This window comes from Odocoileus virginianus, chromosome 18, assembly GCF_023699985.2.
Source record: "Odocoileus virginianus isolate 20LAN1187 ecotype Illinois chromosome 18, Ovbor_1.2, whole genome shotgun sequence".
Taxonomy (NCBI): Eukaryota; Metazoa; Chordata; class Mammalia; order Artiodactyla; family Cervidae; genus Odocoileus; species Odocoileus virginianus.
The window spans coordinates 23,259,391-23,275,530 of NC_069691.1; the positions used below are offsets into that span (position 1 = coordinate 23,259,391).

Here is a 16,140-nt window from a genome sequence, read left to right on the forward strand (position 1 = left end):
AATGACTTCCCAGAGAACTAGAGAATTTCAAGCTCTGTAACTTCTGTAGCTTCAGGGAGAAAGTGAGTGAAGTCGCTCAGTCGTGTCTGACTCTTTGCGACCCCGTGGACTGTAGCCTACCAGGCTCCTCCATCCGTGGGATTCTCCAGGCAAGAGTACTGGAGTGGGTTGCCATTTCCTTCTCCAGGGGATCTTCCCAACCCAGGGATCGAACCGGGGTCTCCCGCGTTGCAGGCAGATGCTTTACCCTCCGAGCCACCACAAATCAGACTCACTGTTTCATCCTCCTGATTACCAAATTATCATAAAAATTGAATCCACAGTTTTATTAGGGCTCATCTGTGAAAGCTTGGGGTTAATCTAAAACCCCAAGACTTGGAATGGGGACATCCTGGTAATTTGGGTTGAATTTGATTATCTTAAACCCTCAAATCCCACTGAGTCCCCTTTGCCACCTGAAACACTCCCTTCTCCCCTCTTTGAGATGCTGGTGATTCCTTGCCTCCCTTGCCACCCCTTGCTTGAAGATTCTGTAATGGCTTCACTAAAAAATCAACCTTACAGAGGTATGCCAATGCTTCTTTACCTCTAGATCCACAGGGAGAGTCAGATTGCAACATACTCTAGGAAGGTGAGTAAGATGTCTGACACCAGAGGAGACACTTACACAGGGAAACAGTTGTAAGACATTGCTAAAGTACATTAGTGTTGGAGGATTTCTCTGTAGGGGTGAGTTCTAGACCAAGGAAGAAGGAATATAAAATTGAAATCATTCATGTGTTTGCGGCACTAGAGATTCTGGATTTAGTGTATTAATTCAATCAGTTAGCAATGGCTCTAGGGTCTGCTGAGTTCGTTGACTGAAACCGGGCTCAAATTACTATTGTTGTTGTCTAGTTGATAAGTCATGTCCAACTCTTTTGCAACCCCGGGGATGGTAGCACTCAATGCTCCTCTGTCCATGGGATTTCCCAGGCAAGAATACTGGACTATGTTGCCATTTTCTTCCCCAAGGGATCTTTCTGACCCTAAGGATCAAACCCGAGTCTCCTGCATTAGTAGGCAGGTTTTCTTTACCATCGAGCCACAATTATGGCCTTCATTAAATTAGATTAAGATACTAGAACTTTCTGGGCTTAATAGAAAAGAAAGGATCCAAAGACATCAGAAGAGGGAATTCCCAGGCAGTCCTATAGTTAGTATACTACGCTTTCACTGCTGAGGACCTAGGTTCATTCCCTGGTTGGGGAATTAAGATCCCACAAGCTTCATGGCCAAAAAAGAAAAACTGGATAACTACATGTAAAAGAATGAAATTAGAATACTCCCTAACACATACACAAAAATACCCCCCCCAAAAAATAAATAAACCCAAACAAATTAAAAATCTAAATGTGAGGCCGGTCACTATAAAACTCTAAAAGGAAAATATAGGCAGAACATTTTTTGACATAAATTGTAGCAAGATCTTTTTTGACTCACCTCCTATAGTAATGAAAATAAAAACAAAGATAAACAAATGGGACCTAATTAAATGTAAGAACTTTTGCACAGCAAAGGAAACCATAAACAAGATGAAAAGACAACCCTCAGGATGTGAGAAAATATTTGCAAATGAAGCAGCAGACAAGGGATTAATCTACAAAATATACAAACAACTCATGCAGCTAAAAAAAAAAAAAAAACCACAATCAAAAAATGGGCAGAAGACCTAACTACACATTTCTCCAAGTGAGTGAAGTCGCTCAGTAGTGTCTGACTCTTTGCGACCCCATGGACTGTAGCCTACCAGGCTCCTCCCTCCATGGGATTCTTCAGGCAAGAATACTGGAGTGGGTTGCCATTTCCTTCTCCAGGGTATCTTCCTGACTCAGGGATCGAACCCGGTCTCCTGCATTGCAGGCAGACGCTTTAACCTCTGAGGCGCCAGGGAAGACCATTTCTCCAAAGAAGACATACAGATGGCTAAGAGGCACCTGAGAAGATGCTCAATATCACTAATTATTATTGTTCAGTCACTAAGTCATGTCTGACTCTTTGACCCCATGGACTGCAACATGCTAACAACCTTCCTATTCTTCACTACCTCCCAGAGTTTGCTCAAACTCCATTGAGTTGGTGATGCCATCCAACCATCTCATCCTCTGTCATCCCCTTCTCCCCTTGCCCTCAATCTTTCCCAGCATCAAGATCTTTTCCAGTGATTCAATTCTTCACAATCAGGAGGCCAAAGTATTGGACTTCAGCTTCAGCATCAGTCCTTCCAATGAATACTCAGGGTTGATTTCCTTTAGGATTGACTAGTCTGATCTTCTTGCAGTCCAAGGGACTCTCAAGAGTCTTCTCCAACACCACAGTTCAAAAGCATCTTCAGCACTCAACTTTCTTTAGAGTCCAACTCTCACATCCATACATGACTACTGGATAAACCATAGCTTTGACTAGATGGACCTTTGTAGGCAAAGTAATATTTCTGCTTTTTAATATGCTATCTAGGTTTGGCATAGCTTTTCTTCCAAACAGCAGGTGTGTTTTAATTTCATGGCTGCAGTCATCATCTGCAGTGATTTTGGAGCCCAAGAAAATAAAATCTGTCACTGTTTCCATTGTTTCCCCATCTATTTGCCATGAAGTGATGGTACTGAGTGCCACGATCTTAGTTTTTTGAATGTTGAGTTTTAAGCCAGCTTTTTCACTCTCCTCTTTCACCTTCATCAAGAGGCTCTTTAGTTCTTCTTTGCTTTCGGCCATAAGGGTGGTGTCACCTGCACATCTGAGGTTATTGATATTTCTCCTGGCAATCTTGTTTCCAGCTTGTGATTCATCCAGCTTGGCACTTCACATGGTATACTCTGCATATAAATTAAATAAACAGGATGATAGTATACAGCCTTGACATACTCTTTTCCCAATATGGAACCAGTCTATTGTCCCATGTCCAGTTCTAACTGTTGCTTCTTGGCCTGCACACTGGTTTCTCAGGAGACAGGTAAAGTGGTCTGATATTCCCATCTCTTAGAGAAATGCAAATCAAAACTACAATGAAGTGTCACCCCACAGAGGTCAGAATAGCCATCATTTTAAAAAAATCTGCAAACAGTAAATGTTAGAGAGGGTGTGGAGAATTGGGAACCCTCTTGCACTGTTGATTGGACTGTAAATTGATACAGCCACTATGGAGAACAGAATGTAGGTTCCTTAAAAAACTAAAACTAGAACTACCATATGACCCAGCAATCCCACTCCTGGGCATACCCCTGGAGAAAACCATAATTCCAATATACAAACACACCAATGTTTATTGCAGCAATATTTACTATAATAGCCCAGACTTGGAAGCACCCTAAATGTTCATCAACAGAGGCATGGATAAAGAAGATGTGGTACATGTATACAATGGAAAATTACTCAGTCATTAAAAGGAACAAAACTGTGCCATTTGCAGAGACATGGATATACCTAGAGACTGTCATATAGAGTGAAGTAAGTCAGAAAGAGAAAAATCTCATATATTAATGCATACATGTAGAATCTGGAAAAATGGTACAGATGAACCTATTTACAAAGTAGAGACAAAGATGTAGAGAACAAACATATGGACCTAACATGGAGAGGGGAAAGGGAAGGTGGGATGATGAACTGGAAGATTGGGACTGACATATATACACTACTGTGTGTAAAACAGGCTTCCCAACAGATAACTAATGAATACCTGCCATATAGCACAGGGAACTCAGTGCTCTGTGGAGACCTAAATGGGAAGGAAATCCAAAAAAGAGGGGATATATGTATATGTATATCTGATTCACTTCACTGTATAGCATAAAATAACACAACATTGTAAAGCAATTACACTCCAATAAAAATTTAAACAAAAACAAAGACTTGGTGAGATAAGAGTGTTGGATTCATCACGTGCAACGTACTCTTCAACCCTTTCAGTGTATTCCTCAGTAAGGCATAGGGGACAATAACTTTACCTAAAGAAATCCATTGGTTCAAGAGGAGCAGCCTTATTCTTGAAAGGTTCTGTACTTCCTGTGTCCACATATCTGAGATGATGGTGGATAATGACACTTTTGAAATGGGCCCCCTGACTTCAATGATAATGATGGAGTTCCAAAATGGTAGAGGCCAGTGGCAACACTAGAAGACAGAACAGTGAGCAAGGTTACTGTGATGTGCAGCAGAGTTAGAGAGCTAATCAGACTTGGTCCACAGGGATCTTTGGTGTTCACTAATTAATGAGCAGTCTATGAAAATCTTTATCTGGTGAACCAAAATTTGATATGTCACCCAAATAAAGCAACCTAGACCCTCAACTAGTTCTCTTACTTTATTTGGTATTGTAGACCCAGAGCATCTTAGGTGATGAAGATCTTAAGAAAGAATCCTTGAGAAAAGATCTTCTGACCCTGCTATAAGTATATACCATAAATCTTCCTCCTAAACTCCCCCAAAGATACCTGTGGCCATTTTCCAAGTGTAATGTTAATCTTACATACGAATTTTGCCTGGGCCACGGTGCCCAGATATGTGGTCAAACATTATTCTAGATGTTTCCATGAGAATGCTTTTGGATAAGTTAATGATTTAAATCAATTGACTGCATAAAGCAGATTGCCCGCCATAAAGTGAGTGGGCCTAAACTAATCAGTTGAAACCCTGAATAGAATGTAAGACGTATCTCCTCTGAGCAAGGGGGAATTAGGCAGAAGACAGCCTTTGGACTTGAACTGCAACACTGGCTCTATCCTGATAGCCTTTGGACTTGAGCATTGGCTCTTCCCTAAGTTGGCAGCCTGCAAGTCTGCTAGTGCAGATTTTGGACTCACCAGCCTCTGTAATATCATGAACCAATTCCTGGCTATATATATATTCTCATTCTCTCTCTCTCTCTCTGTATAGATAGATAGATAGATAGATAGATAGATAGATAGATATGCAATGGGCATGAACTTGGGAAAACTCCAGGAGATGGTGAGAGACAGGGAGGCCTGGCATGCTGCAGTCAATGGGGTCACGAAGAATTGGACACAACTGGGTGACTGAAGAACATCAATGTGTAATACATGTATATGAAATTGATTCTGTTTCTCTAGAGAACCCTGACTGATAAGTCAAAGAATGGAAAATACCCAGACTTTGGGTGGATTACAAGAACTTTGTTCGAAGATAATGCTAAACCTTGCAGTGGAGAAGGAAATGGCAACCCACTCCAGTATTCTTGCCTGGGAAATCCCATGGACAGAGGGGCCTGGTGGGCTGCTTTTTGCCTGGGGTTGCAAAAAGTCGGACACGACTTAGTGACTAAACAACAACAATAAACCTTACAGATCCAAACCAAATCACTCTAGTTCACACATCACAGTGAGATGTTATGAAAGTTAGATTATAAATGGAGATTTGGGATTTCTGGTTTCAGTTCCACTGTGTAAAGAACATGGAAGTCATCCCTCCTGTTCTTACAACAACAAAAAGGTAAACAAACTAAAAATCAATTAACTTTTGGACACATCTGAAAACTGACGCTTCAGGGCAAAAATGCCACCGTGAAATCTGATGAGCAGGCTCATACAGAGAAACACAGCCAAGATCTGATTACCTTGAGCAGAAGCCACTGGAACCCTAAACTGGTAGGGACATGTAATGGCAATTACCATGAATTGTTGGATGCTAAGTGTGGACTGACTCAAAAGGGACTAATTTAAAACTCTTGGGAACTACAGTCTTAGTGGGGCTCTCACACTTTCATAGGTTTTACTTCCAGGAGTCCCACCACCATACGTAGGGTGGAAATCCAAGAAATATCTCCTCATAGCACTGGTAGGGGAAGAGAAAGAGTAATCAGTGTGAAATATACCCAGATCCGCCTTTATGACAAATACCTACTCTCCAAAGTAAAGGACTTTACCAGAGCTTTGATCCCAGCTGGGGAAGGGAATTCCTCCCACTTCAGCCTCCTCCAGCCTTCTGGCCTTACAAAATGAGAGCAAAAAAAAAAAAAAAAAATGTTAAAAGGGTTTACTGCTTCAAGGAAATAGACTTGAACGCTACAACCCAGGAAAGTAGTATGGGGCACGGGCCTAAGTAAGGAAGTTTTATCACTGGAGAAACACTTGGAAGCTCAAGCTTGAGACATAGGCCCATAAAAACACTAATATTTCAGTTTTTTAAATGTTGAGTTTCAAGCTTTTTCACTCTCCCCTTTCACCTTCATCAGGAGGCTCTTAAATATGTAGGTCAGTCAGTCATTTCAGTCAATCAGTTCGGTCGCTCAGCCGTGTCCGACTCTTTGTGACCCCATGAACCGCAGCATGCCATGCCTTCCTGTCCATCACCAACTCCCGGAGTTTACTCAAACTCATGTCCATCGAGTCGGTGATGCCATCCAGCCATCTCATCCTCTGTCGTCCCCTTCTCCTCCTGCCCCCAATCCCTCCCAGCATCAGCGTCTTTTCCAATGAGTCAACTCTTCGAATGAGGTGGCCAAAGTATTGGAGTTTCAGCTTCAGCATCAGTCCTTCCAATGAACACCCAGGACTGATCTCCTTTAGGATGGACTGGTTGGATCTCCTTGCAGTCCAAAGGACTCTCAAGAGTCTTCTCAAACACCATAGTTCGAAAGCATCAATCTTTCAGCGCTCAGCTTTCTTCACAGTCCAACTCTCACATCCATACATGACCACTGGAAAAACCATAGTCTTGACTAGATGGACCTTTGTTGGCAAAGTAATGTCTCTGCTTTTTAATATGCTGTCTAGGTTGGTCATAACTTTCCTTCCAAGGAGTAAGCGTCTTTTAATGTCAAGGCTGCAATCACCATCTGCAGTGATTTTGGAGCCCAAAAAAATAAAGTCTGACACTGTTTCCACTGTTTCCCTGTCCATTTTCCATGAAGTGATGGGACCAGATGCCATGATCTTAGTTTTCTGAATGTTGAGCTTTAAGCTAAATTTTTCACTCTCCTCTTTCACTTTCATCAAGAGGCTCTTTAGTTCCTCCTCACTTTCTGCCATAAGGGTGGTGTTATCTGCATATCTGAGGTGATTGATGTTTCTCCCGGCAATCTTAATTCCAACTTGTGTATCTTCCAGCCCAGCGTTTCTCATGATGTACTCTGCATATAAGCTACATAAGCAGGATGACAATATACAGCCCTGACGTACTCCTTTTCCTATTTGGAACCAGTCTGTTGTTCCATGTCCAGTTCTAACTGTTGCTTCCTGACCTGCATATAGGTTTCTTAAGAGGCAGGTCAGATGGTCTGATATGCCCATCTCTTTCAGAATTTTCCACAGTTTATTATGATCCACACAGTCAAAGGCTTTGGCATAGTCAATAAAGCAGAAATAGATGTCTTTCTGGAACTCTCTTGCTTTTTCGATGATCCAGCGGATGTTGGCAATTTGATCTCTGGTTCCTCTGCCTTTTCTAAAACCAGCTTGAACATCTGGAAGTTCATGGTTCATGTATTGCTGAAGCCTGGCTTGGAGAGTTTTGAGCGTTACTTTACTAGCGTGTGAGATGAGTGCAATCGTGCGGTAGTTTGAGCATTCTTTGGCATTGCCTTTCTTTGGGATTGGAATGAAAACTGACCTTTTCCAGTCCTGTGGCCACTGCTGAGTTTTCCAAATTTGCTGGCATATTGTGTGCAGCACTTATTTTTTGCCAAATTTAGGAAATTTTCTGACACTATTTTCTTTCTGCAGCCCTTCCCTCTTTTTATCTTCCCCCTTTGGGACTTCAGTGATGTGAATGTTGGATCTTTTGTTATAGTCTCACCTGTCCCTGAGGCTCTGTTCTTTATATCTCTCATTCAGGTTGAGGATATTCCTTGTTCTTGATATGACAAGGCATTCTGCATTGTATCCAGTACATTCTGAATATTATGAGACTCTGGCTCCTATTTAGATCTTCCATTTTAGAAGACAGCCAAACTGTTTAGGTTCCAAATGCATGTCCTGGCCCAGTTTTGTGGGCTGTGTTTCAACTGTCAATTCATTTTCAAAGCCTTTGCAGTGCTATTCTGGTCTGTCCCACTTGGGTGCAACCCAGAAGCCAATCTGAAACCTGGGCAGTAGTCCATACATAGTTCAGTGAGCTGTGTTGATTATGGTCAACTTCATAGATGGTTTGCTCAGAGTTCTGCCCGGGACTTCATACACAGATTTAAAGACTCCTGCTTTTCAGTTCTCTTTCCTCCTTCCCACCCAGTCACTAGTTGTGCAGGAGCCGCATGCTGCCCCCCTTGCAGCTGTTTACTTAGTGCAGTGCGGCAATAGTCAACAACGCACACCCTCACAGTCTGCGCAGAGCCAGCTTAGGGGACAGCTGCCTCTGCTGGTGTTAGTGCGGGTGTTGTAGGAGCTCCAACCCATAGTCTTGGCCAGAAACAGTGACAATGGGGATGGCTGTGTCTTTTTTCATGGTGCTCACCTGGAATAGGATGGCTTTTGTCCCGTTTCTCCCATCCGTCTGGCCAGTGAGAGTAGGATTCTCTTGCACTGAGGCCTGGATACACAGGAGGCAAAATAAAACCTCGTGAAACTCACTGCTGGGCCATTTTTCAAGTCCCAAAGAGCTTAGTCAGGCCACCTTCTTTTCCCCAACTTTCAGAGTCTTATGATAGCTGCTTTATGTATTTCAGCCAAGGATTTTAGTTATAATTAGAAGGAGAAATAGGTAAAGGACATCTAAATCCATTTTTTTCCAGAAGCATGAGTCTGATGCATTTCTCTTTCAACTCTTCTGCTTGATCTGTGCAGAAAACATAATTTTAGAGATTGCTAATGGATTATGAAAATTTATTCAAGCAGGGATTCCAATTAGATCTGCTCTTACTGATTACTAGAGCAGATTAACATAGCTCCTTGCAACTGGCAAACTGCTGTTACTCTGGGCAGACTATTTTTTCTCTATACCAATTAGTAAAGACCACCAGAAGCACATTACTTCACCTGTCGGCAGAAGCAGTACATCTACCTGTCTTCCTACAGGGCTATATCAGCTCCTCAACCTCTATCATGTTCTAATCTGCTAGGACTTCGGTTGTCTTGCTCTTCCACAGGACAAGGTACTTAAAGGACCCAGGAGGTCCTTCAAGGTACTTGAGGAGCAGGTAGCAAGTTTGCTTGATGCCTCAGAAGACACACACCAGAAAGTGGGAGATAAGCCTCATGAAAATTCAGGAATCTACTACTTCAGTAAAGTTCCTATGGCTCTAGTGAGGTCAGGAATAATTGCCTTTTCACTGCTGTATTGCTAGTGCTTAGAATGCTGCCTGGCTCCTTGTATGTGCATGTTATATTATATAGACTACAAATTCTGGTAATCAATCTAAAGAGAAAAAAAATGTGGTCTGAGAAATATGACAAAGGCAACCTAATTTAGATAGACAATGCAAGGAAAGCTTTGCTGAGGAAGTGATATGTAAACTGAAATCTGAATATCAAATCAGATGACAAGTAGAGGGAAAGGCATTTTCCAGGCAGAGAGGGAATGGCATGGACAAAGGCTCAAAAATTGAAAGAACAGCCATAAAGAAGCAGCTAAAAGACTGATATGCCTGGAGCATAGTGAGGGTCGGGAGCAAGACCAGGGAAGCTCATTTAAAATGGCAGCGAACTTTAAATGTTGATTTATAAACAAATGATTTATTTAACTCCTTTGGTTCACAGAAGTTACTGAGGGCAAAGAGTGGACTGTTAGATAATTTGTTTCAGTAGAAACAGGGCTAGAATACAAGTCTTCTGGTCTTAACTCCTAGGTCCTCTCTATTGGAGGAGGTGGCTTCGTCATTAAACTAGCATATCAAGTCTTGTCAAACCAAATCAAACCAGTCGATCCAAAAAGAAATTAATCCCGACTAATCACTGGAAGGACTGACACTGAAGCTCCAGTACTTTGGCCACCTGATGAGAAAAGCCGACTCATTAGAAAAGACCCTGATGCTGGGAAAGACTGAAGGCAGGGGGAAAAGGGGATGACAGAGGATGAGATGGTTGGATGGCATCACTGACTCAATGGACATGAGTTTGAGCAAGCTCCGGGAGATGGTGAAGGACAGGGAAGCCTGGGGTGCTGCAGTCCATGGGGTCACAAAGAGTCTGACACAACCAAGCAACTGAACAACACCATCAAGTCTTGTAAATAGAAAAGATCCTTTAATCACTGCAGTGAATAGCTGAAGTTCCTACCTGAACCACTCTTCTGCTTCTGGTAAGAAAAATATGGTTTTCTTTGGGAAAGCATTTCCCCACATTATCAGGCCATGTATTTGGATGGCTTGACCCCACTCTGGGTCACAGGTGTGGGTATGGGAGACAGGCCTTGCAAAGAGGAATAGTAAACCCTCCCCACCCCAGCCACATTCATTAGTTTCCATTATCATGTTAGTTTATCAAGTGAATCAGCCCAGGACTCTGAGAGTTGGAGCTGCACATCTGATAGGATTAGATTCAATGTATATAGCAACCTCCTCCAAAGTGGCTTAATCACACAGAAATGAACAAATAAAAGGAAATATCCAGTTCTAATGACATAATTTGGGAACCTGGACCGTCATGGTCACCTGAGAGCATCCATGTAGAAATAGAGTGCACTGCCACAGGTTGCATGCACCAAGATATCTCAGAGTGCATGCAACAAGAGTGCACTGCTTGGGCTTGAGGAGTTTACAGAGAAGCATCTGGGGAAATGCTTTAAAATGTTTCTTTTCCTCCTTTCATCCACTGCATTATACTTTTCTCTCAAATCCACAGAAATCACAAAGCAGAATAAACGCAGAGCAGCATCTTAAACATGCCTAACCCAGAGCATGGCACATGATCAAGATTCAGTAAACATCCTTCAAGCCCTAAGGATGCTTAAACTGCAAATATCATATGTTTGGATCATGTTCTGGATTTGCTCTGCAACCAGAACTAAATGATATCCAGGTTTAGCAAGTAATATCTTGTTTCAAAGGAAACTGGCAGGGACTAGTTGCATTACTTTAAGGATTAACTACCCCCAAATCCCTGCCTTTTGCAATATAGAGAGATCTTATTATTTAGGATTAGACTAGGTCATGAACAGAAAAATGAAAGTGAAGTCTCTCAGTCTCGCGTCATGGACTGTAGCCTACCAGGTTCTTCCATCCATGGGATTCTCCAGGCAAGAATCCTGGAGTGGGTTGCCATTTCCTTCTCCAGGGGATCTTCCCCACCCAGGGATCAAACCTGGGTCTCCTGCATTGCAGGCAGACGCTTTAACCTCTGAGCCACCAGGGAGACAGATTAGGTCATAAGTGACAGGAAACCTGTGGCGTATTTCTTCTTATCTAAACAAGGTCTAGATAATGGCACTGTGAATGCTGACATTGTGGTATTGGGTTTAATGCTGTGCTGTGAAATCACAGGCTCTTTTACTTAAGATAGGATTAAGACATATATATTCTACCGATAGATTCCCAGTAAGAGAGCCAAGCAGGCCTCGCTCCCAGGATCCCAGGAGATGCTTGTTTGTGTGCCGCCCCCACCCCAACCCCCACCCCCATCACATGATGCTTTGCTGTCCAAGAGAAGCAGAAATGACAATGGATTTAGATGTAAGGTTAGCACCTGAATTTTCTTTCTTGGCTGACCAAAGGTGGGGTGGAGGAACAGAGGATAGAGGAATACTGGTGGCCCCTGTCCAAAAATAACCCTTCCCACTATACATCAATTAGAGATACATCTGTGTAAAGGAGTTTCTCCTCTAAAAGCAATTACTGCCATGCCAAGCCTCATTAACAACTCAGTGTGAATTCCTTTTAACAGAAAATCCACTCAGCCCTCAGCTGAGGTCCTGCAAGTGTCCAGAAGTGATTTTTCTGGACAAACTGCTGAAATTCCTCTTTATCATTGCTACACAAGCCAGAACAGTGGGAACTTTATTTTTAATGATTAAAAGCAGCTATATAACAATGAACTTTTATATTTGTATCAAATAACTAACTTTATTCATGTGTATTTTATGTCTGCCTTCATAATAATGGAAATCTTTCTATGACAGGCTTTCCCTAAGTTACAATGAACTGCTTTCCTTTTCTCTAGGGTCTGATGTGAGGCCAGTCCATTTCACAGTCAGTGGTGACTGACCCTCTGTGACCTCACGGACTATAGCCTGCCAGGCTCCTCTGTCCCTGGGATTTCCTAGCCAAGAATACTGGAGTGGGTTGCCATTTCCTTCTCCAGGGTATCTTCTGGACCCCTAAGTAAAACATGAGAGAGGAACAACAGAAAGGGTGGAGAATTCCTGGTTTTCATCAGTTTGTGACACATGTAGCTACATGCCACTGCTGCACCATTCCCCATCCCTCCTCTTCCTGGGGAGAACAAGTAGGGCAGGATGATGTTTCTTCTAGTGGGACTCAGTTTTTTTAAAAAATTTATTTATTTATTTATTTATTTCGCTGTGCTGGGTCTTTGTAGCTTTGCAGAACAGGTTCTAGGTGCGTGGGCTTGAGTGGTTGTGGCATGGGGTCTTGGGTAGTTGTGACTCGAGGGAACTAGAACTCTGGCTCAGTAGTTGTGGCATATGAGCTCAGCTGCTCGGCAGCATGTGGAATCTTCCTGGACCAGGGATCAAACCTGTGTCCCCTGCATTGGTAGGCGGATTCTTATCCACTGCATCACAAGGAAAGTCCAGGGACTCTTTTTCTTTCTTTTTGGATTGAGATAAAGTTCACATAACATAAAATTAACCATTTTAAAGTGAACAATTCAGTGGCATTTAGTACACTCACAATGTTTACAAAGGCTACCACCATGTAGATCCAAAACATGGTTATCACTTCAGGAGAATCCATACCCTTGAAGCAGTTACTTCTCCTTCCCACCTCCCCTGCTTGGGGACATTATGTTAAGTGAAATAAGTCAGAGAAAGACAAATGCCATATAATCTCACTAATAAGGGGAATCTTCAAAAAACCGGACTCAGAGATACAGAGAACAGATTGGTGGTTGCCAGAAGTGGGGGTAGGGAAATGGGAGAAATGGGTAAAGGTGGTTAAAAGACACAAACTTCCAGTTATAAGACAAGTACGTCTTGGGGATATAATGTAAAGCATGGTGATGATAGTTAACAATATTGTATATTTAAAAATTTCTAAGAAAGTAGATCTTAAAAGTTCTCATCATTAGGAAAAAAAAAGTATAATTATGTGTGGTGATAGATCTTAACTAAATTTATTGTGGTGATTGCTTCACAGTATATACATATACCAAGTCATTATGTTGTACAATTAAAATTAATATAATGTATGTCCTTATACCTCAATTTTTAAAAAAAGAAAATATAGAAATTGGATTAAGAAATTGAGTCATCATATATTTAAAGCTTTACCTAACAGATGAGTTAGCAGACTTCCTCTTAAACCTTATTGGTCAGACTCAATCTTGTGGCACTTCTGCATACTGGGAAGGTACTGCTTTTCCAGCCTCTGTGTTTGTAGAAAAGAAGAGAAGAGATTTGAGACATCCTTAGAGTCAAAATAAAGAGTACATAAGGTTATATTTAAATGCTAATAATCCAACCATTTAAAAAGGAGACATTGACCCTGTAATAAGTACATATAATTAAACCTAATATTAGTGTAGGGGGATTACGGTGGAAAACCACACTTCTGAAAATATTTAAAACTTTTTCTAAAACAAAAATAGTATTTGATATCTGTTATGCCCGATGTCCGAATCCCTGAGCGGGAAGAGAGAAGGCTTCCAAGACAATGCAACTCGCAAAAAAGGGAAGTTTATTGCTGACTCGAGTCAGGGCTCCTGCCGCGCGTCCAACGCAGTGGTATGGGGTCAGAGAGCGCTGAGCCCAAGCTGTTACCCAATTTATAAATTGTGCATAAGCAGTTGGTAGCTGGCTTAAGGGGATTGGTTACATGTTTGCAAAGTAATCTTATTGGCCCAAACCTTCCTGGGCTTTTTTCAAACTTGGGCGTTCGCGGGCTTTTCAGCTTTCCCCTGATAGGTTCCCTTTTTCTTGCTAGGCGCATGTTGATTGGCTGGCTCCAAGTGGCCTGATAATCATGTTACCCTGGAAAATCAGGCCTACTCCTAATCTAGGCTGCCTGTCATGGCGCAGCCTCACAATATCAGTAAGATATAAGGAAGACCCTTACAATTTGTAGGTAAGGGACAAGAGAAAAAGAATAAAAGGTTGTTCCCAAGTTTTGGGTCTAGAAAATGGGAGGATGTTGGCAGACGTAATGGGAAAAGGGCTGTTCAGGGGAAAAGCAAGTTCAGGGGCTAGGAAGCTGACTTTGCCTTTGAGTTTGAGGGGTGGGGGGTGCTCAAGAAAAGGACGCAGAAAATCAGTGATAATGTAGGATCAGAGGTCTCATCTAGGGATCCGGACCTAAGAACCACCTACTTCAGGTGTGGAGGAATACATTAAAATATCATGTACAAGTAAGCTCTCTGGAGAGAGGTTTGACCAAACTGATCAGAACAAATCTTGAGGGTCATATTTGAGGAAAGAAAGCAAAGACTCTGAAGGAAGCAAGGAAATGTCTTGAGAGAGAGGGAGGAGACACAGGTTGGCCTAGTCTTGGAGACCAGAGAGGAAAAAACATTAGACCCATCAGGGGTACTGTGCTCAGATGCTCCAGGGAGGTCAGGGGAGAGGGAACTGGGGAAAGATCCACTGGAGCTGGCACAGAGGAGACCCCTGTGACCACTGAGAGGCAGTTACCCCATCTCAAGAGCCTGTCTATGCAGGGCTGAAGTTGGGAGGTACGTGGGAAGGTATGCCACAGATTCCAATCATCTGCTTGAGATGTTTGATGATAAAGGGGAGGAAAATCCCAGGGTGGCTTGAGGGAACAGTGACAGAGAAAGTTTTAAAAGTAGGCTGACTTTGACCCTTCTGGCACCGGATGACACATTCACATGGGTTTCCCTGGCCACTGCTGACCTCAGTGGTGCAATCTAGCACTCTCTGTTCAGAGTTTTACACCAACAGGTATCACAGAGTCAATTCCAAAGTCCACTTGGTGGTCAGCTTAGCTTGTGAAAAGAGCAAATAAATCATGGGTCATTTTCTTTTTTTCCCCTCAAATCTCAGTATCTCCAGAGAAAATGACCAGAGACAGTACATAGAATCTCCTCTATCCATTTTGAAAAGCAAGTACAATGGATATAAAGATACTATATTGGGAGATTAACAGCTCATCCATAGGTCTGGAGAAGTTAGAGCCCATACAAATACAGTCCTCAGAAAAAAAAAAAAAAAAAGCGGGGTGGGTATTGGAGCCTGGGACTGACTGGTAGCGGTGCTGGTGCTTCCTGAGCAGGGGACTTGGAGAACCTGTGGGATGGGAAGGGTCAGGGGTCAGTTCACAGTTCAGGGGGTGACATAAGAATGGGAGTGCAGAGCCTTCAGGAGATTGGAATCTGCGAGGTTCAGCCATTTAGCAATAGCCACTGTGGGGTGGGGAGAGGATCTTTCACCACCAGCAGCCAGAGCTTGACCTCAATTAACTTTTTTTTTTTTTTTAGAGGCTATTAGCAGGCAGAAGTTCTAGTGAGCAGTAACTCCAAAGAAAGGCCCAGTCACTTAGATTTGAGGATAAACTCCAATAATGCAAGGAATCAGCGAGGCCATAGAGGCACTAGGGGAACAAAAAAATCGACACAGAACTTAAGGTAGTTTGGGTGTCACGGTCATTGAATGATACAGAGTGCCTGTTACTAAAAATCCCAACTACTAAAACCAGGGAATAAGGTCCAGGTAAATCACCACCCATACCCACCCTAGGCTGAGCAGAAAACTAACCTGCTTAAGTATTTTCCCAGTTTAAAGACCAGAGTAGTGAATTACTCCAGAATCTGGGCTAGGTCAAGGCCTACAGCAGGGGATGAAGTGAGAGGGGCTTGGGGCCAGAACCAGGTCAATCATTGCCAAAGCGCTGTGACCAGTTCAGCTATGGCCATTGACTCCTACAGTGTTTTCCAATACCATCAAGCAATTCTCCAATCCTCAGGGATACCAAGTGAATGTCCTACAATTTAATTCTGGTAGTATCTACCTGAAGATAGCATCATATCCCACAAGTTAAGGGCTCAGCCCCACAAGACTGCCTCCACTTCAGATGCCAATTGCAAGTCC

General features: G+C 42.6%; 1 long non-coding RNA gene and 1 other non-coding gene across 2 annotated transcripts in view; both read right to left on the bottom strand.

Moving 5' to 3' along the window:
• Positions 1-1,980: 1,980 nt before the first annotated feature.
• LOC139039499 (uncharacterized) overlaps positions 1,981-16,140 on the bottom strand; it is a 28,355-nt gene continuing 14,195 nt past the window's right edge. The window contains exons 2-5 of the long non-coding RNA XR_011492802.1: positions 13,369-13,465; positions 8,440-8,514; positions 3,981-4,146; positions 1,981-2,852 (exon numbers count right to left, since the gene is read on the bottom strand). This is a non-coding gene — a long non-coding RNA (uncharacterized lncRNA). The remainder of the gene's footprint in view (positions 2,853-3,980; positions 4,147-8,439; positions 8,515-13,368; positions 13,466-16,140) is intronic.
• TRNAC-GCA (transfer RNA cysteine (anticodon GCA)) lies at positions 11,202-11,273 on the bottom strand. The gene has a single exon. It is a non-coding gene; the product is annotated as a tRNA-Cys (tRNA).